Raw genomic sequence first — 22,002 nt, 5'->3', positions numbered from 1 at the left:
GATCTCTTCTGTAATTGAAAGTGGTGGGGAAAATTGCAGTTATCTTCAGTGACCGGGAGATCAGTCAAGGACTAAGTGTGGGCTGGTTAGAAATGAAGGAATTTTTATTTCATTACCAACTTCCCCAGGCATTTCATGCCACAGTCTGTCTCTCTTGTGACTTGAGAGCCTGGTAGCCCAGACACACAGCATGGGGATCTGCATATCCACTGGTAGCTGGAAAATATCTTAGGAACAAAGTTATTTAATTGACATTTTATTGCATTAAAAATGTGTCCTAATATTTTGTGTATTCTTTGTGCTAACTAGCAGAGTGGCTAGTGCTCTGAATAGTGGTGTGACTTTAGTCTGCCTGAGGGAACAGTCACATCGCCAGTGTAAATGTATTGTTCAATATTATTTTCCATTTAAACCTCACACTCTTGCAAAGGAATAAAAAGTTAATAACACTTTGGTCTTTGGACATGGCATTTTTAGTGTACAGAGGAAACAGCTATGATTTCTTACGCTTGCTATTCCTTCACCTTTTCACTATTTATAGTTTGGAAGCAGAAGCACTTGGGAATTTGAAGTCAGATAAACACTGGTTCCTGCAATAATTCACCAAGGAAAGAGGATATTTCTGCACTACTTTGTCTCTCTGTTCTTCTGGCTATAAATGAATGAACTTCTCGTACAAGACAACATCTCAAAATAAGATCAGTTTTGCAGTGTAAAATGATCAGTTCATTTTTATATGCAAATAAGGGAAAGACTTGTTACAGTCTCAGCCGGAGATCTTGGCTCTGGCTCCTGCTTAAATGGTGATTGCTATTGTGGCTGACTGTTTGGTGCTAAATGACGAACATCCGTGACTAAAGTGCCCCTGGTTCAGGTTAATCTTGGATCCAGAGGCTACCTGGCTGGGGTTATGGCTGGGTTTACATGCTGTAGAGGTAGAGGATAGGAAGTTGCTGATCTAAGTGGCTCAGAAGTGAATCATTCTATCCATCCCTTCAAAACAAGTTGTACTCTTTTTATTGACGGTTGGCTCAAACAGGGATAAACCCTGGGACTGTAACAGCAGGGGAAAAAAGAAAGATCTCCATTTTTTTTCTGAGACACAAGTCATTCAGTTCCTGATGAGCGCATTGTTCCTTAGAACGCATTGTTTCTGTAGAGGGTTTGTCACTCTAATCTGCAAATAGTCAAATATGCTGTTTGAGGCTGTGTCAGCAGCACTAATTAGCACATTCTTTTGTGCCGGGACTTAAAGCAACTATGCTAAACTCTCATTCTCGAAGAAGCACGTTGGTTTGCATCGGTCTGTTTTTAGGGTGTAGAGCAGCACACCAGTGTAACAGTTGTTAGTAAAATTTTAAAGACGTCACGTGGATGCCTGCAGTGTCTGTGCCTGTGTGCAGTTGTCTCTCTTGTGTCTCGCGATGTGAGCACCCCCTTTGCCTGTGCTTGGTGTGATGCGGGGCAGCATGGGGCAGAGGGATGACTGTGAGGGGCAGCACTGCATCCCCCCACAGAGAACGCTGCCCTGTGGGATCCATGAGAGTCAGGCTCTGCATCCCGGTGGGCCACTGGGAGCTGCCTGGTGATTTCAGTGCACCACTGGGTCAGGCCCTCGCTTCACAAATTGCAGTTACCATCAATTATAAGTGCCGAGGGAAGGGGGTGTGTGGGAACAAACTGCGCTTTGCCGGTGTCTGGCCTTCCCAGTCGATGTAAGGGTATTACAGTGCTTGCATAACGCTGCTGTGGCAGTGCCCCAGGACACACGGGCAGCGGATCGCGTGCCGCGGGTCGCCTGGTCAGACAAATTACGGCTTACGAAGCCCTTGTAGGAGAGTCTTGTCCCTACCCTCCTGTACTGATTATTGCCAGGTCATAAGATAGTACAAGCTACTTTTATTCTCTCAATTTGCCTGTTAGGAAGTAAGGCTGTATTTAGTCAGAGGGCATGATAAGCTGCATATGGCTTATCCGTCGGTTACGTCATGTCCCACAGACACAGGCTGAGGGCTCAGCTGGTCTTGGGCTGGCTGTGCTGGGCTTGTGCTGTGGCACTGTTGTCATGGCCTGTATTTATCCATTTGTTAGAAACAGCTTTTCCATTTCGTGTGACCTTTTATAGAAGATGTTAAGGACATCTCCTAAGAAGCCAAGGCATCTAGAATAAAGTCCTTTTTTTCATTATTATTATTTTTTATTTATGGTCTACATGGAAAGTGAATAGGTGAATCATTAAATAGTTGTTGTCAGTATTTTGCCATTTCCAAAGTTTCGTGTACCTTGGTGAAACAGAGATTTTAGCTGAAACATCTCCAGTTCTTTTTGGTTAAATACTAAATACTAATAATTTGTATTAAAATTTAAAAGTATTTAAAAGCATTGTTTTTACCAAAAGCTGACATAATGTTCCACAAACAAAGACTCTAGAATTCTTGGACGTTTGACTTAAAGATCGTCATTAAAATTTAATCATGAAAGGATTTGTAAACTGTTTTCTTTGTGCTTCATGAGCACTGCTGTTTGGTGTTTTAATAGTCATTACAATAATAGTGAAATTAAATCAGGTAGGTCTGCAGGTGTTTGTGAACTTTGTATCCCTTCTGCAGTTTATGTATCTTACTTCCTTTATTAAGCACTCTTTTTAAAGGCAATATCAGTATTAAAGTGCTCAAAGGCTGCTTACAAGACTTTTGCTTTTAATCAAAGGAATGAGAACAGGATTTGAAAGATTCTTGGGATATTACAGTGCTTGGATACTGTTTAAAGACATTTTTCCTGCAAGAAGCTTGTATATGGAACCTCTTTTTTTAATATATATTTAATATATATTTTTTTCTCCAACTTTGTAAACACTAAGTCTGATTGTAGACTTCCTGTCAAGTAAGTCAAAATGCTGTTTCTGAAGTATGCTTCTTGCAACTACAGCTTCTTATGACATAGCACTACTGTAATGACTGTACAAAACAAAGAATTACGTTTGAGTTTATCAGCCTTGACAATGTCCCTTTGAATCTGTGGTCTCTTACTAGTCCCTTCAATCATTTCTGCTGGTTCCTCATCTACTAGAAGGTGGTGCCTCAGAGATGGATCATAATACCAGTGTGAATACTGTGAAATATAAAGGAATCTGAGAATATACTGCTGTAACACAACCAGTTAACCAGCAGATAGCAAGTTACCAGTGTACAACAAACATTACTACATCCCAGGGTTACTCCCATTGCAGTCATAAGCAAGGATAGAGCAGTGGCCCTCCTGTAGCTACATAGAGATGGTGAGTAGTATTTCAGAAGCTTTCAGATCTTGTAGAAATTATTTTTATCATGTTTTGACAGGGTAACTTTTGATGGCTATAAGACTAATGTGCATTGGGAAAGTACAGTATTTAAATGGATGTAGGTTACTTATCTTTGAAGGCTTACCTGTGAGCTTTCACTGGTCTGAATTTAACTGCTTATTTATGCCATGAATATGCTTCTGTGTGAAAGAGAATGTCACTGTATTGAAAAGCTTCTGTTATGAAGAAGTTTCCAGGGAAATGCCACTAGAACTTAAACATGAAAAATAAGAACTGAGGGTAAAAAATCAGTATCATACTGTAATTTAACTGATTCTTAGGTTCAGATCTAGAAGCCAGTTAATACTGGAAAGTTTATTTGTTTCCATTTCTGAATATACAAAACTTCGCAAGTTACAATTGCACTGAAGTGTTATTCTAGCTTGTCAAGAAAGGACTTAATATATCAGGTACCTGGGAAATGCTTGGAGTCAAATGTGAGTAATTGATGAACACATTTCACCATAGGCTGTCAGAATTTCAGCAGAATCTGGTATTTCGTTTATTATTCAGATGGAAAAAAAGAAAAAGAAAAATCCAACCCACTAAAATAAGAAACTGTCAACTTTGTAGTAAAAACTAGATAGAGATTTTGATTTTAAGACTGTATGGAATCATATCAAACCCTTGTACTTTGTATCAAGCACTTGAACTTTGAATAAAGATTTTTCCGTGGAAAACATGGCAGAGAATCTTTCAGTGCCTTTGTACAAGTCAGTGTATAATCAATTGAGATTTCTGACAGGAGGGATTAGATAGAAATTGAAACTGAGACAGCTGGAAAGTGGAAGCACATAGTTTGAGTGCTACACCCACCCTCAAGTAACCCTACTGTTTCCTACTATAATGCATTTCTGAGCTAAATAAGAAAAAAATTTACCATTATCTACAACAGTAATCCCTTCCCTAAGCCTTTCCCCTAAATGGAAAGATTTTAGGCAGAAAATGGTGAATCAGTTACAGAGTTAAATATAGGAGATGTATGCATAATGTTCTCAAAAAAGTTGAAAATGTCAAATGCCTGTGTTTTTAATCTCTTTATACTAATCTGGGGTCTTCAGAGTAGTAGTTATATTTTGAGAAAGAATTGGTTTTCTTTAGAATGTAAGTTTATATGTGGTTTGTTTGCATCTGTTTTTTTTTTGGTTTTGTGGTTTTTTTGTAGTTTGGTTTTGGTTGTTTGTTTTGTTGTGGGGTTTTTTTGTGTGTGTGGTTTTTTTTTTTAATTTAGTTTTGGGGATTATTATTTTTTTTTTAGGTTTTTTTCCTTACCCTGGAAAATAGTAGCCTTTTAGAAAATACTTCTTTAATGTCCTAAATAGAATAAAGCTGCACTTAGCAATTAAGTTTAGTGATAGCAGCAATGCTGGCTTTCACCGGCTTAACAGTGGTTATCTTTTGAATGATTGAGTAATCCTCAACCTAAATTGAACCCAGCTGTCTTAGCTTGTTATTTAACTGCTGCAGCTTCTGGAGTAAGCTTGTGTTCAGCTGAACCTTCCTGGAGATTATCTGTGCTAGTGAATAGGAAATTGTGAAACTCTGATATGTGCCTAACAGTACTGGAAACAATCATTTGCAGTCTGATGATCTGGGTCAAATATGTATAATTGATTCAACTGCCTTCTAATTTTGGTGTTATGATTATGTCACTGATCTTTCTTTACATGTCATCTACATTGTTAGTTAGGGTTTTTTTCTTTTCTTTTTTTTTTTGGTAGGAAATAAACATTCATGACTCTTTCTGAAGCATATTGAAATTGGCAGAAATACTGGTCAGTATTTTTCAACCTTTAGCAAAGTACGTGCAAAAATGTGCTTCAAAAACTGATGCTTATTTCTGAAAAAAAGAATGAAGGATAAACTTTGAAATTTCTCTGGTTAGCAGGAACCAGAAATCCTGGAAAACTGACATCTTAAAGATGCGATTAGCTCTCTGGTTCTCTGTGTCAACTTATACCAAGATGGAAAGACACCAGTAATTTCCACTCCAAAAGATTTTTATGATTTGATTTTTAAATCAAAGCACACAGAAAAGTGCACATCTTTGGAATATTGTTACATGTTTTTGAGATTTAAAAAGGTATAAACACTATTTTACTTTTATTTGTGGGTCTGTGAAACCTACCCAAAACATTACTCCATCTATCAAAAGAGATATATGCAATTTAGAAGAACTTGCCTTTTGAATGGCTTTTGTTGTTTTCCTAAGTTCTTATATGTTAATTTCCTGAAAGGATTATTCCCACTTTCCTTTCTAGATTTCTTATAAGGCTTCATTTTGAAATTATATTTTATGACAGGAACTGCATGGATCTTTTGTCAATCCCTTACCAATTAGTGATGACTTCTAGTTAATGATAAAGTCTTACTCTGGCAGTCTCCTATTAAATTACCAGCTTGCCTGTGTGTCAGGGACCCAAGAGGATGCTGTTCCTTCATTCTTTACTGGATTCTGAGTTAATTTTCATCTTAGTTAAAACCATAACTGAAGGAGAAGTTTGGAGGAGACCTTTACAGTCTTGTCACTTCACACTGATACAGTCCTCTGCTTTTTACTGTCACAGTAATTGACATTCTTTATCTGATAAGAATATGCAGTGATCATGGAGCTTGGTATGTGACAGAAGAAAAGTCGCAGTAGTAACCTGTTTTTTCATGGTGGTTTTGGTTTTACCAGCAGAAGTCACAAAGCTGATTTCTGTCATTGTCATCTCAGCGTATCCATACGGAGGTCAACTGTACTGCAGTAGTTGGTAATGCGTTAGATTGCTGGAGCTTCAGTATTTCAAAGGAATGTAGTGTTATATTAAGTTTAGAATTATTTAAAGTGCCTAAATTTCAGTACTTTGAAATATGCTTGTGTGCCAGAAACTACCTATCGCTGTTCTTTATGCAGACATAGGTAAGAAAGAAGCTCATGAGAAGCTAATGAGAAAAACATTTTGTTCAGTATCTAATATCAGAGTATCAGACTCTAATAATGGCATGTTGCTGACTTTTATGTCCAAGAGCAAACCAAATCCTTTTCCCTCAGTCTCTCCACTTGGAAAATTAGTGGGATATCAGTCATTCATCTTGGAATCCAATTTGCAGTAATATTTGGTTGTTATCCATTGTGCCTCCAAAATAAGTCTCTTACCACTTTCTGCAGAGAAAACCATAGGCAGAAGAAATACTAATGAAATTCCTCATTACATCATGTAGTATGGTGATACTGTGAAACCACCAGAGTGTATGCAGTAAGGAGTATCTGTTAGGTAAGTAGTTTTAATTACTTGCTTACACAACTAAGCGTACCCATCCTGAGCTTCCTCGTAACTCGTGTTATTGCAGTGATGTGAAGTTTACAGATAGACAGCATCCTTGCACCATCTTCTGATACTGTCATTTCTAAGTTTCTATGAAGTCCAGAATTTCTGCCATCTGAGGACTTGATTAAATGTTCATTTTGAATTAATGACAAGGATGAACAAGTTTAAAACATTATGAATACTCCAGAACATATTGCTATTCTCTAGAATAAGAAACCTTTTGCCGTAGGTACTCTATCAACTGGTAACATGGCTTACCATACTTCTAAGTAAGGATCAGTCATTTGTTATGTAATGATTAATACTTTTTTCTTTTTGTGGACTAGAACAAAGTGCATTTTTGAGACACTTGAAGTTTTATCGAGCAAAAAAAAAATGTGCCAATTGCAGTATTTCAATAACTGCAAAATTAATAAGAAGCTGGAACCTACAATGACTCATTGTCTCACTAAAAACTATCAAGTTTTCTTGTTACTTTCTAAATTAAGCTGAAGTGCTTATAGGTCTGTAGTCATGTGTTGTTAATGACTCATTCTAATTATGTTTACCTTTGTGTTACCTAAAATAAGTATCTCACCTAGCCATTGCTATATATGACTTTCATCTGATTTTTGTACCATTTCTTCAGTTGGCATTTGTTGCCAGAAGATACATTATCAGTTGTATAATGGGCCTGTCAGTAATGAATCTTCTTAAATTGTTGTGTTTTTAATTTCAAGGGGTGAATGCCTGTAACCCTGTTTTAGATGGTAAAAAATGAGCTACTGAACTGCTAACAGGAGCACACTATCTGCTTAAGCATCAAGTTTGAGTAAAAATTTAGGATTTTGTAGAAATGTGATAGTTGCACAGTGCTTTATAACGTAAATCCAATGTGACCTGAAATGGTAGATACACTAGAAGAGCATTATGTTCTGATATTAAAGAATAAGAGCAGAAAAAAGTGTGTCTTGATCACTAGACTGGTTTCTCCTCTGATTCCTCTTGGTCTGTTAGGATGCAGTTTGCACTGGTCCTGGACAACACAAGTTATCATGACTTTTGGGTGCAGTCGTGTGACTTTTGCTTCTGAAGAGGAGTCAGCGACAGTTCCCTGCCAGTTGAACTTACATATTTCTGCAGGCCATACTTCCTTGACTGAAGAGCTTTGTGCCTACGCATTGATGGCAATCAAAATCAGTAATGAAACAGCTGTCTGTTGTTTTTTATTTGGGGCACATCACTGAAAACAGATCATCTAATTACAAGCCATTTTTGTTCCTGCATAGGTTTACCATTCTTTGTGGCTAGGGAAGGATCTTGGAATTCTCTATATAATGTGAGTTCTTAGCTAACAAAGGTTTATGAATGTGTTGCATTTTAATGCTGAGATGTTTACCATTCAGCTTTGTAGTTTTACTTCAGAAGGCAGCTAAAACAATCTTTTATGGTTTGTTTTCTTTAGCATCCTAAATGCAATCATTTTTTACTTAACAGTGTTGAGCTTCAAAGTTAAATTGTGAAATAAAAATTAAGCAGATTCTTTTCTCCAGTACAAATGGTAATGATGTATGTTTTGCAGACTATTTGTCCTTATAGCTGGATGTGAAAGCAAATTTAGCTGAAATCTGTCCCTGAAATTCCACAATTTTTGAAGTCCTGAAAAATTCTATTCAGCTTACCCCTAAGACAGAATGCATCCAAAATTTCACTGCCTTTTAAAAGTTCAGTTTCTATGGATAATAAGCTGAATTCTAGCCTTTAGACAATTTAGTAGCTGAGCACCTTAGAATCATAGAATCACAGAATGATTTGGGTTGGAAAGGGCATTAAGATCATCCAGTATGAGCAGGGACACCTCACACTAAACCATGTTGCCCAAGGCTCTGTCGAACCTGGCCTTGAACACTGCCAGGGTTGGAGCATTCACAACTTCCTTGGGCAACCTATTCCAGTGCCTCAGCACCCTCACAGTAAAGAACTTTCTGGGCTCAAGCGCACACTGAAGCTGGCTCATGTCAAGCTTCTCATCAACCACCACCCCCAAGTCCTTCTCCTCAGGGCTGCTCTGAATCTCTTCTCTGCCCAACCTGTAGCTGTGCCTGGGGTTGTGCCAACCCAGGTGTAGGACCTTGCAGTTGGCTTGGATAAACTTCATAAGGTTGGCATCGGCCCACCTCACAAGCGTGTCCAGGTCCTTTTGGATCCCATCCCTTCCCCCCAGTGTATCAAGCGAGCCACACAGCTTGGTGGTGTTGGCAGACTTGCTGAGGGTGCATCAATCCCACTGTCCATGTCTCTGGCAAAGATGTTGAACAAGACAGGTCCCAACACTGATCCCTGAGGGACACCACTCATTACTGTTTTCCAACTGGACATTGAGCTGTTGACCACAACTCTTTGCGTGCAGCCATCCAGCCAGTTCTTTATCCACTGAGTGGTCCATCCATCATAGAATCATAGAATCGTATGTCTCTCCAATTTAGAGACAAGGATGTCATGCAGGACAGCATCAAATACTTTGCACAAGTCCAAGTAGATGATGTCAACTACTCTGCCTTTGTCCATCAGTTCTGTAGCCCCATCATAGAAAGCCACCAAATTGGTCAGGCAGGATTTCCCCTTAGTGAAACAAGCTTTCAGGTGAACTGGGGTTGAGAAACTTGATTCTTAATCTGTCTGAAGTGGTCAATGCTTCATGCCTTCCATGCAGTAAAGATTTGAACTCATAGTCACTTTGGGATGGTTATCTCTCTTTTTGTAGTGGAGTCATTGTACCACTTCTATTACCAAGACTCAGAAAATGGGAGAATTTTTCTCGAGGCTTCCAAGATTCAACATCTGCATCTGCTGTTTTTCTTTGCAGTCTTTCAGTCAGCAAAACTGGGGTGTTACACCTTATTCTTGAAGCAGATCTAACAAACGAACAAGTGATCTTTTGAGTGACTGGGAACATGGCTGTGACATGTGATGTGCCCCTACCCGGTTTGACCATACTTGTTTGGAAGATTCCTGTCCAGGGGTTGAAAGGAGGGCAGGGAGTCAACATTTGTAACATCTCTTGCTTAATTTTTTTTACAGCCATATAATTTTAATCATACAAAATTGCTATTTAATGGTATCCAAGACTTTTCAAAGAGTCTTAAATATTAGTGTTATAATAGAAACATAGCTGAAGCCATAGGAGTGTGTGGCTACTAGAAGTATTTTTCTCTGCTCCCTTCCGTTAACCAGTCTCTGAAGACATGGGAAACTGCTAATGGAACAGAACCTCAGCTGTGGACGGAAGGTAAAACACGGGAAGAATTAAAAACAAGACTGAAAACTGACCTCTCTCTTGTGAACGTGTGTGGTAGTGGGACTTTAAATGGTCTCCAGATGCGTGGATTGATACATTTTTCTTTCCAGCAAAACATCATGAACAGTTCATTCCATAGGACATTGGGGCCTGCTGGCATGTGTAGAAGCAAAACAGGTTTTAGCAGTAACTACAGTAAGAAAAGAAGGGTGAAAAAGGGGAATTCTAATGTTTTGGCTTCCTCACAAGGTATTTAAATACCTACTGTGTTCCGGACCAGCTGGTTACAATTAACCCTGTGCACTTAGGGCAGGTTTTGCAGGCATCTGGTGCAGTATATGAGGGGAGTGAGAATGGGAAGGAGGGAAGTCAACTTACGGGATACGCATTAGTGCGCCCAGATATTATAACCAAAAAGGTAGCCTGTCTGTCAGATACAGTCAAGCAAGATGTTTATGTGTCTGTTCATATGCTCTTTATCATGCTGGTGTAGCTAGCCTCCACAAAGTAGAACTCAACAGCTGTTCGTCTCTTTCTGAGGGGAATGTGTGTAACACAGCATCTGTTGAGTCTAACTTCACCCACATTTGGCTTTACATTAAGAAGTTGCCTATAATTTCCACTGCTTCCATGAATATTTGTAGATGCAAAGTTCTTGAAGAAATCACATTTTTGTAAAAGCTGCTTTCAAAAGAAGAGAAGCAAGTAGAGAAAATGGCCTTATGGGGGACTTAGGAGATTTACCTGAGCAAATCCTCTTTCATACAGCAGTAGCACTCATTACTTACAGTGCCTCCATGGCAGCATCAAAGATTTTTATCTGTTTTTCACAGATGAGGAAATGGAGGAAGCAGGAGAAGCAGTTAATACTTGAGTCAAATTGTAAGACAGCTCTCCTCTGCAAATATGATTTTTCTCAGGTGTGCATTTTACATTAATAAAATGAAGGGCTGTTCTGTTAATGCTTTCAGTAGGAGAATGGATCGTTCAGAGCTCCCTCAGGATTTTGGACACAGCATTACTCAGATACATTTAGATGCAAGTAGAAAAAACTCTCATCAGCACAGTTTCCTTGGCAAAGTTGTATCATTGCTGCTCATGAGCTTACACAGTTGTCGCTCTTACAGCTTCATCTGTAGAGTTTAAAAGAAGAGTAAGTCCATGACATACAGATTGCTAGCACATTATTTTTGCCCTCTTGGACTTATAAAGCCCTTCACAGAGAAAAAGATATTGGTACTAATAATTCAGTCTTCAGCTTTAAGAGATTATTTGTTGAGAAGGAGAGGTAAGAACTCTTACTAATTCTGTTCTTTTACAAAGTTGAGCTTTTCCATTTTTCTACTCTTGTCATGATCACATACACACCTGCACATTTATCACTGTTTCAGTTACGCCATGTAGACTTAACACCAGGCAGGATCAGTCTCACAGAAGTTTTATTTAGATACTGTTGCAGGCATCATAAAATCTATTCTTGGAGGAATGGGGCAGAGACATAAGGATGAAAGTGGAGGTGTGATTATCTCACAGCTACTTACATCTGTATTAGTCAAAATCCCTGGTAAACTATCCAAATGCACGTGTTCTCTTACAGATAAACAGATACTGCATGTAAGTGAACAGCTTGTGTTAAAGATGTCAATCTGCTAATTAAACTCTGCATTAGTTTTCACATTTGTTTCATTTAATCACTCAGTGAATATAATCCTCATAAGTATCTTGTAAAAAGAAAATGTACTTTGTGAAACTTCAGGTCCTTGGCAGACCCAGAACGGTGAATGGCTCTTAAAATCCAAGTGTCTATCTGTGTAAAAAAAAGAAATTCTGCAAATACTTGACATTACATTTCATTCTTCATATAGCATCTATAACAAACAGAAGCAATAAATAATCTCCATCTCTTGTGGACCTTTATACTTATACCTTAAGAAACAGGTTCCCACCTTAACATACTCTGAAAATAAGCACTCAACAAATGACAGAAGGATTTCTCTCTCTTTTCTTTTGTTTTTCCTTTGTGAGCATGACCTGTATCAGTGAATTTGAAATTAACTAGTAGGTGGCACTGAGAACACATAAACAAATCAGTGTCTTGGAAACTGAACATGAGTGAGGTTCCCACCCTTGAGAGATTGCTTTGTGCCAGTTCAATGTGGCAATGACAGACCATGGTCATAGGAGTTACCTTATGATGGAGACACAATGCTATGTAATTAAAGACTGTGTCTAGCTTTCTTTGGATGACTAAGCAGTATCAGCACTTGTCAGCAGAAACTAACTTATTTTTAATGATTTTTAAAGAAACTGAATATTCCAAAACAAGTCTGTCAAGAAACTTTAGCACATGGAATGTCACAGGAGAGCATGGTGTTATGCAGAAGGGGCACCTTGAAAAGTATTCTATTTCTGTTGGAGTTGTCTTTAGAAGAATCATTGCATCTGTTTTATTTCAAGGAAAAATTAAAATATTCATAAGTGGTGCTTTTTCACCACTTGCTCTCATGCTGTGTGACCTTGGAAGTGCTCTTTTTTTCTCTACTAGACTGTCTTTTGACAGCATTATTCCAGAATAAAAGAAAATTTAAACATTTAATGTGGAAAACCTTAGAAGTGTGTTTCACCTCATCCTTTTAAATGTAAGTGTACAGGTATGGAAAGAGCATCTGCTACTATGCTATATGCATAGCTTTGTTTGTCTGTATCATTTGATTAAGAATTGCATTATTATTGTTACATTTTCTGATGATTACAAAAAAATCGGAGTGCACTACTTTGTATATTATTTTGTAAGTAAATTATATTTGAGCATTGTCTCCATGACAATGGTAGATGGCATATTTCCGCTGAGGAGTAGGTGACTTCATATTTGGTCTTTAATCCTTCCGGAAGAAGGAGATGACCCTCAGGTATCCTTTTCTTTAAGCTCAGTAAGGTATCCTTGGGAGCTAAATTACACCAGTGTAAGAATAGTTTTTCTCTGCAGCCACAAGGCACAATGCTGCGGACTTGCAGACTGCAGATGACTTATGCGGATGTCCAGGAAACATTTTAATATGGATTTCAAATGGCTGACTGTATGAAAACTCAACTGAATGGTAATCAGCATCCTTGATGCTGACTCTGGATTTAAATGTGGAGGACAGCAGCTTGCCTGGACGGCAGGTTGCTAGACCCTGATGAGCAGCCTCCCTGCTCCTGGCAGTGAGTGCCAGCTGCTGCCCCACTTTGCTTTAAGGTGGTGGTGGTATTTTTCCTTTAATGAGGAAATGGGCCCTGGCCAAAACTGTCTCTTTCTGAAGCAGTTTATGTAAGTTGTATTCTTTGGCATTTCCAATGGAGAATACTATCATAGTATATATAGCATGAAAATGTATTTCATGGGCTAGGTGTAGAACTACCCACAGCTGTACAGCAGTAATGGCATGTACGTACTGACACATTTTTGTACCGATTAGTTATATGTGGAAAGAAAAATGGTTTTGATGTTGGTGCCTCGTCTTCAGGACTTTCATGGCTAATTAAGACCCAAGCTTTTCATATCTGTTATCTGATGCTACATGTCTGGGTTAGCTTCTGGGTCTGGAGCATGTGGGTTTAGCTGTGAGTGTTTTGTTCATGTTTATACTGGTAGTATTCTTTCTGAGAATCTCAGTTTTCTCTTGTTGCTATGTTCTTACCAACTTTAAAAAGCAGCTAAGAATTTAATGTTACAGAAGGATATTTGGGATAAGGCTAGTACCTTACATAGTTCTTTACAGTAGCACCAGACCAGACAGTCTAAGAGGACTTTGTAATGCAGATGTTCTCACTAGAACCAAGGTAGAGCTGCATAGTCAAATTGAAAGTGCCAAGGGTAATGGCAGTAAAGACAAATTCAAAGAAAGACCAGAAATCTGAATAAAACCGAAAGTTCCTGTCTCAGTATTCCTGTGGGATGTCTGGACCCAGTTTCTCTGCTGAAATCTATCACTTACTTTTTGTGCTGCTTATTCTTACAAAATAATGCTTAAATTCATGTTCATGCCCTCTCACTAGTATCAATGGGTATTTTGCACTGATGTGAGTAGCAAATGCCAAAGGATCATTCAAGACTATGGATTATAAGCAGTTCCGTCCCTTGAAAATCAATAGTGAAAGTGGGGAGAGTATTACTGTCTTTACAGCATGTTTCAATTAATATAGGTCTCTGAAGATTAAAGGCTTTGTCCTGGACTTTACCTGAAAGAATATGGTACTGATACAGATATTGAAAATAGGTGTCAAACATGTACTGTAATGTGCTCAATTTTTACATAGGTGTTTCAGTAAACACATGAAATACTCTTTTTTTTTATTACTAAGCATTACTGTTTTTCAGTAGTAGATGGTACACGCAACTGTGTAAATCTTTGGTATATGAACTTTTCTGTTTGCCAGGAGCACATATGTGTAAGGCATTTTCTCACTTGCTGCATATTGGCCAGATAATAAGTGTATTTCCAATAAACCAAACCCCCCTAGGAATTTACATGTACATTGATTTTAAGAAACAGTTTAACTTAGCCATTAACTGTTTCTTTTTAATCATACTGTTCTTCATTTTATATTGGTACTGACAATAATTTTTCCTTAAAGAATTACTTGGAGCCCGAAGATTAATTAGAAAATATTAGTCTCTCTACATGCAGAAGAACAGCAGTGTCTTGTTCAGCAATTACAGTATCTTAGTATTATCTTTGGATTACAATGCAAGAAAATATCTTTTCCATTTCTAAAAGGATATATTTTTGGATGCATATTGAGGAGAAAAGTCAATACTACAGTTCAGATAGCTACTTTCAGAAATAAATGAGTATCTTTACTCTTGTTCACATTCAGTTTTGGTTTGATGTCTTTTGTTTTTTTTTTCTCTCCCTGTTTTTTTCAGAATTTTTTTTTCCTCTGAAAGGGTGCTGTCGAAATTTTGCAGAATATTGGAGTCAATATCAGCTTTGTTTTGTAGCCTTTTGCCTTCATCCAAAGTCAGAAGTAGCAATTAAAGTTAGCCCTTAGGATTCTTGCTTACTGTTGGTATCAGGAGCATTTACAAGGTTAGAAGTCTAATCAGTGTGAAGATAAATAAGTGCTGAACATTTTGCCCTTCTGATGTAGTAACTGCATCATCCTGATCAGAAAGAAAAATGTGTAAATATTACCATTCATTGAGATACAAGATGCTAAAACTCACAAACCACTGAAGAATAGAGCCTTATTTACCTTCCTTTAACATGTCACTGATTCTGTGCTTTGAGGTATTGTTCCCTAAATCTAAAAACACAAAACAAGAAAGGAAACATTGCTGCTGAATCAGCATCAAGCCCCTCCAGCTTAAAAAGCGACTGATACAACATTTTTAGAAAGCATAGCGCATCATCAGATTAATCTGTTCATATTCAGAAGTATAGCTGACCTTTCAGGCCTTATAACGCTGAGGTTAGACAGTTCTGGTAGACCTTTCTGTAAAGTCCAGCGAGTAGTCTTACTTGCTTGAGAGAGCTTCTGACTGAAGCTGGCTTTGCATCAGATAAACACAGCTGGGTTGTAATGTACCTACCACATCTTACAGATTGTGACCCTAGGTGATACATTTTCATCTTAAAGTGTTCATCTTCTTTTCTGGGCATGTCTCTGATGTTCTACATGCTGCTGGTCAACATCTTAACAAAGAATGATTTTACTGCAGATGTGTAGCAGCCACCATGTGCTAATTAATTTCTAGGAACAGAGATGATATACTTCTATTAGGTAATAATTACTATTATGACCTTTGCTGCAAATTATATTTAATTTTTTTTTAAAGATTATTTTTAAACTCTTCATTGAACCATGGTATCTCTAGAACATATTAAGCAAGGCTTGTTTCAGTTTGGTTTAAGTAATGGGTAGCTAAGTTGTTTTAAAATCACATTATAAATTGTGCAGCTGCCAATGGTAGGCAGACTCTTACAGCTAGATTATCGATTTGATGTTAGTTTGGAAAGCTCACGAAAGACAGGGAAGAATAGTAGAAAGATCTTGACCTTTCATTTCATGCTCAAAGAAAACCCACCAAAACTCACAGAGATGCTTCTGCACAGCCGTTACTCATTGTTCTACAGGCCACATCTTCAGCCAATAGGGAGAGATGGAGCTTCAGGAAGGAACAAGTGCAGCATAAATAGTAACCATCCTAACCAAAAAAAAGTGATTTTAGGTTCTCTCCAGCTGCCAGGTTTCAACTGTTGTGGAAATAGTATAGCTTAATTGATTTCACTGAAGATATATTCTCACTGAACTTCAGCTAGCATTTGAACTCTCAGGTTGTAAAACCTGTCTTTACTATGTATGCCCCATCAGTATCATTAAGAAGAAGAAATGTGAATTGTCAAAAGAGTTGAATGTAAATTAGGGTCAGGTTCTAGGGTGGAGTAATGTACTTCACTGCTGCTGGTGAGTAGTAAGCTTTTACGTACATCATTAAAAAGTAATAAAGGCTCTGAAACTGGCACTTTCAGCAGGGAGAAATCCTCATGACTCATCTTGCGTAAGTAGAGCTGAGTCCTTAAGACCAAAATAGAAGAAAACATGTCCATTCCTCGAAGTGAAAGCAACACAGTTGTAGAAAAATAATCTCTTTTCTTTAGTTTTGGTGGTTTTTTTAAATTTTGTCCTTTAGATTTATTTAGGTCATGGTTTTGTGGCTCTTAATTAAGTAAGACTTCACAAATTCATAGAGGGAAAGTCTGCATGGCATAAAAAAATAAGTCAAATGTGCTTGCATATGGAACACAGTGTTACTACGAGAAGATCATGCAGTAACAACTATTTTAAGTGTGATAATTTTTCTAATTTTTGTGCATTTTTTAGAAAATGGGCTTCATCCTGTGTTCCATCATGCTTTTAGAAATGTTATCTTTTTAAATACATTAAGGAGTGCTTTTGCTAGAAATTTGGAAGATGAATCCAATTGTTTTTTTTTTCCTATAATATAATTGTAAGTGGTTTAGATTAGATAAAAGAAAAAAAAAAAAGGCTATCTTTTTACTGTGCTTGCACAGCACCATGCCCAGAGATAATTTTTTGTCTCCTGGGTTTTAACATAATACTATTTTTAACCATAAAATGTTAGTCATATAAAGTCAAGACTTTGAAGTAGCAGTAGCCATGGCAACCCTCACTCTTGGGGGTGCAGAACAAGGTATTTTACTCTGTGACTGGACATCTTATCCTGCAGGTGACTGTATATAGTGAAAATAATTGTGACTTCATTAAAGACTACTTTTTCCAGGTTATGCAGGAAATTAGTTGGGCTATGCTTGTTCCATCTAACAGTAGATAAATGGATTGATGTGCAAACAAGGGCTATTAAAAGGGACATGTTTTGTGGATTTTTTTCTTTCTTTTTATTTTCTGTTTCTCACATTCTGCTTCTGTTTCTTCCATTTCTCCTTTCTTATTTTTCGATTTTTCTTCTTTTTTGATTTTCAGTTTTCTACTCTTGATCATTCTCTGTACTTAGCACGCACTTCATGTCTGAAATCAAGTAGGCACTTTTGTGCTTACTGAATTATGTCTTAGGGAGAGGAGTGAGAATCACCTGAGGTGGCATTTCTGTTGCTATGCTCTTGACTATGAGACTAACTGAGAATAACGTGAAGTCAGAAATAGATAAATTTTCTGCAGTTACAACTTAAAAATTTAATTAATACTACTTTCATACAGGTAGTGCTGCATGAGGTTAATATTAGAGATGTGAATTTTTCAGGTGAATACCTATACTATGATGGTGGGTCTTTTAGTTAAAGCCATACGATAGCTTCTATAGTTTTAAAAGTAACATACTTTTACTTTATGATGGTGTGTTCTCATCAGTCTATAAACACTAGATTAGAAGAATATCAGGAACTGTAATTTGCAAACATAAAATATTAAGGTTTCCCACAATCTCATAGAGTTGTTATTAAAATAAATTACACCATGGCTTTGTAGCACTCAGTTTAGATATTAATGAATATGGCTGGGAAACAACATTATTAAGAATTTAATCTTTTTTCAGGATATGGTTTTATGGTAAGACAGTTGTCCCGAGATTGCACAGTAAAGCTAAAACAAAGTAAAAAGCAGGGTTTTTTTAAATGAATACTGACCATTCTGTACAGTGGATGAGAAAACTATAGTGAAGCTGCAGCTAGCACAAAAATAATAATACATATACACAGAGAGTCAAATTAATGTTACATAATAGTTTTGAGTCATTTATTGTCGTTTTGAATATGTCTATAAATCCTTCATTATCTTTAAAACAACTGTAGACATGCAGTTTAATTTATGTATTTTTATATCTGCAAAATACAAAGTTATATATACAGTATTTTAGAAATAATTGTAGACGGTAACTGATTAAAAATAAAATTGTTATAGATTTAATTATGGTTGTAATTATTATATTTGATTATCTGATTATATTACATTTGATGATATTATATATAATATATCATTATATTATCATTAAATTATTATATTAATACATATACACATATTATATTGTGTATACTATAATTATTATATGTAATATTATTATATTTGACTATATTATTTGATTATATTATAATCAAAACTTTTAATATATATGCAGTCAAAGTTTAAAGATTTTTAATTAAGACAATTGCTTGATTACTTCCCTGAAGATAAGGAATTTTTACTTTTCAGCGGAACAATAGGAAGAAAGCTAGATTTTTTATATAGTCATTTGGGGATGAAATTGGAAAAATTTGTATCCAGGCAGCAGCACGTTAATAATTTTGTGGCATCTTAGGTCCCCTGCTCAATGTGAAACTATTTTCTGAACAAAAAGGAACATCTTATATAAACTACTTGTTCTGTACACTGTTCAGGTATCTACATTTCTGGTAGATCGGAATGTTCCTCCTTGTTGATACACAGCTAGCAGGTTACGTAAACAGTATCCTTAGAGGCATACACATCAAGCTGTAGTGACAACAGTGTGAAGTGTGATGGGTTGACAAGCAATGGCCTCTGTACTTGAATGCAAGTGTTAGGCACTGGCTTTCAAATGGCAGGCAGAGATAGGCATAAGAACCATCTTTCCTTTTCTAAGGATCTGGTGGCATCTGCTTCTAGGGGGAAAGCAGTGTGAGAACCTGCTGTTCTTGCTCCGTTGGCATAGCAAAGAGCTGGGGTCTCCTATACCCAGCTTCTCTCTTGGCTAGTAGGTCTAGCTGGTCTCTGTCAGAAAGACCCACAGAGGTAACAATCCTGTCTGTGATCCCCCATCTTCAGTTAGAGTTTGCTTTTTCTTGTTGTTCACTTAGACAAAGTAAGAGATAAATCCAGCCCAGGGACAGCTCCTAGTGATGAGCACAGAACGTCCTGGGGCAGCGCATGGGCCAGTCACATGCTCCATGTTTGTATCTTACATGACAGTGTGAGCAAGCCGAGAAATGATGATTATGGTGGTATAGTTCATATATTAGTTATGTATATATTAGTGAGTGTAATTACACTTTCTTACTTACGGAACTTGGACATAATCATGTTTTCCTGTATGTTTGACCTGCATGACAGATGAGTAACTTCTGTATTTGAAGACAGTCTTCTGTAAGGCATATAGTATATGAGCATGTAAAAGGTGAGCATGGGCTGCATTGTGTTTACTTTGAAGGGTGATGTATGTCTCTGTTTTTGTTTTTGAACGGTTGCAGATGTGACCACTGTGTGTGTTTCTCTTCGTCATTGGTACGTAACTGCAATTCTGTGACACTTCATGTCCAAATACATCCATGATGAAGCTATCACTTCTAATACTACATTTTGTCAGGACTACCAGCTTTTGGTGTGCCTTTTCTTAAATACTTAAAGTTCTGGTACTTAATTTTTTCATTTCCAATACCATCCCTTGTACTTTAAAATTTTTTTTATTTTTTTTTTTTTTTAAGCTATAAACCCAGCTGTACCAGCATAAAGGAAACCTGTCTCATGTACTAAGAAGAACATGCATCTGGATGGCAAAAATGGGAAAAGGGTAAAAAAGTAAGATATATGAAGGAGGATACTGAGAGTGTATGCTTTGTGGTGCTAAAGGTTTCATTATTCTTTTGTAAGAATAGCCTAGTCTTTTTATGATCTATTATTTTCAGCTAATTTATTGAAATAAAATGCACTGATATTTTTCTAAGTATTTCAGAATGGCTCAGGAAGCTCATTAATCAGCCTATAAACAATGCTGGAGTACAACAGTGGAAAAAACCCTGCATATAATCATTATATTTATTGATGACAAGTCAGTATACTTCTCCGCTAATGATTCTAAGAAGATAATGCAAAATATCCTATAGTTGTTAATGGAAAGTAGAATTTCCATTTTTTCATATGTTTTATACCTGCTTGGGAACACCTTATTTTGTTGCTTTGGAAGAATTTACATGTATTTTATCTCTGGTCTGAAATGTTTTTTTTGAAATTCTGGCTCACTGAATCCTTACGGCAAAGCTACACAATGAACTAAAACACAATGATCAGGTAATAACCTCCATTTAAAAGTTACGAGACTTTTTTCATGGCAAAATTGATAATGTGGAAGTTGTACCTCTGTAGGGCTATGCAGTGTGTGCTGCGCATAGCAATCCCATGTAAATGATGTTGCATATTCTGCGACATTCAGGCAAAATTGCCTGTGAAAATGATTTTTTAATTTCAATTTACCTGAAAATGAGCGGAGAATGGCTGGTTAAATAAGGCTATCCAAAACTGAAAAATCACTTCTAGTTGTCCCTGCCTGATTTCTGATAGTTCTGGAGGTTTGAAGCACCCATCACTGGACAGAGTTTGCATCAGAGACTTTCACTGCCCAGCTACTGTCTTTACTTTGTAACTCCATATGCAGGGATCACATCACAGACTCGGGCCTCTGGAGTAATAATGTGCAACTTTGGTGAGCAAGGTTCTGTTTCTACAGTGTACAGAGCTCTGGAGCAAGAGCTGTCATAGATTACTGGGTTATATGTTTCTTCAGATAAACTATTCTCCTGTGACATGTATGACACCTTTAAACGATGCAAAGTTGTGAGGGAGATCTGGGACCTCCATCATTGATAATCTCACGAGTCTTAGAACTAATTGAAAAGTTCAGCAGAGGAGAGACAGCAGAGCTGACCTGCTGCTCCTGGTGGGGTAACTGATGAAGTGTATTCTGCATAACTGGAGTTTATGGAGGTCACACTGAACCTTGCAAATAATGAATTGCAATAGTGAAGCTGTGAAAGAGCAGGCAGATAAATCCCTGTCTCAGGACTTTCCTGCCAAATAGTCACATCGGCTTGAAATCACTCCACAACTGATTAAAGAGTTTTGCTCAGTGCTGTGTTAGAGAAGTTATGAAAAAGCAGTTCTTGTAGTAAAACAAAGCAGAGCAGAATTCAAAGCCTTTTCAGGGCTGAGTATCCAGTGTCACCATTATCTGAGTCAGAAAGTTTTTGTAAGGTGAGAATGAGGGCTGATAGTTTCTTGAAGCTGAATTCTCTTTGGTATAAAGGACAGGGGATTTAACACTAGAAGTCTATGCTATAGAGAAACAAAAAAGCACTGTCTGTCTTGGCTTTTATGTCTTCAGTTATCATCGTGGGTTTCTGTAGGCAGTGGACTTTCTGCGTAGAATGTGATCATAAAGTTACTTCTCTTTTGCAGATAGTGCTAGGAACAAATTTGTGTTATGTTTTCAGCATAGAGATAAAACATTAGGAAAAAAATCTTCACAGTGAGGGTGGTGAGGCACTGGAACAGGTTGGAGAAGTCGTGGCTGCTCCATTCTATGATTCTATATTGGAAGAAATTGCTTCGGGAAGGCTGTGTTGAAAGGACGTAAAACAGATCGATTAATGTAACCTAGGATAACCTGTAAATAGGATTTTACATGATTTATTAAGGTCATTAACTGACCTGTCTGAAAGTGGTTAAATAACTCAGCACTGGTAATGAAGTTAACAGATCTTTAAGTCACCAGCTTGTTTCAAGGTGAATCGTATAGGTGGAACTAAAGTAATGATGCTTTTATT

Source organism: Nestor notabilis, unplaced genomic scaffold (genome assembly GCF_000696875.1).
Source record: "Nestor notabilis isolate BGI_N333 unplaced genomic scaffold, ASM69687v1 scaffold3926, whole genome shotgun sequence".
Taxonomy (NCBI): domain Eukaryota; kingdom Metazoa; phylum Chordata; class Aves; order Psittaciformes; family Psittacidae; genus Nestor; species Nestor notabilis.
This window is presented reverse-complemented; position numbering follows the sequence as displayed.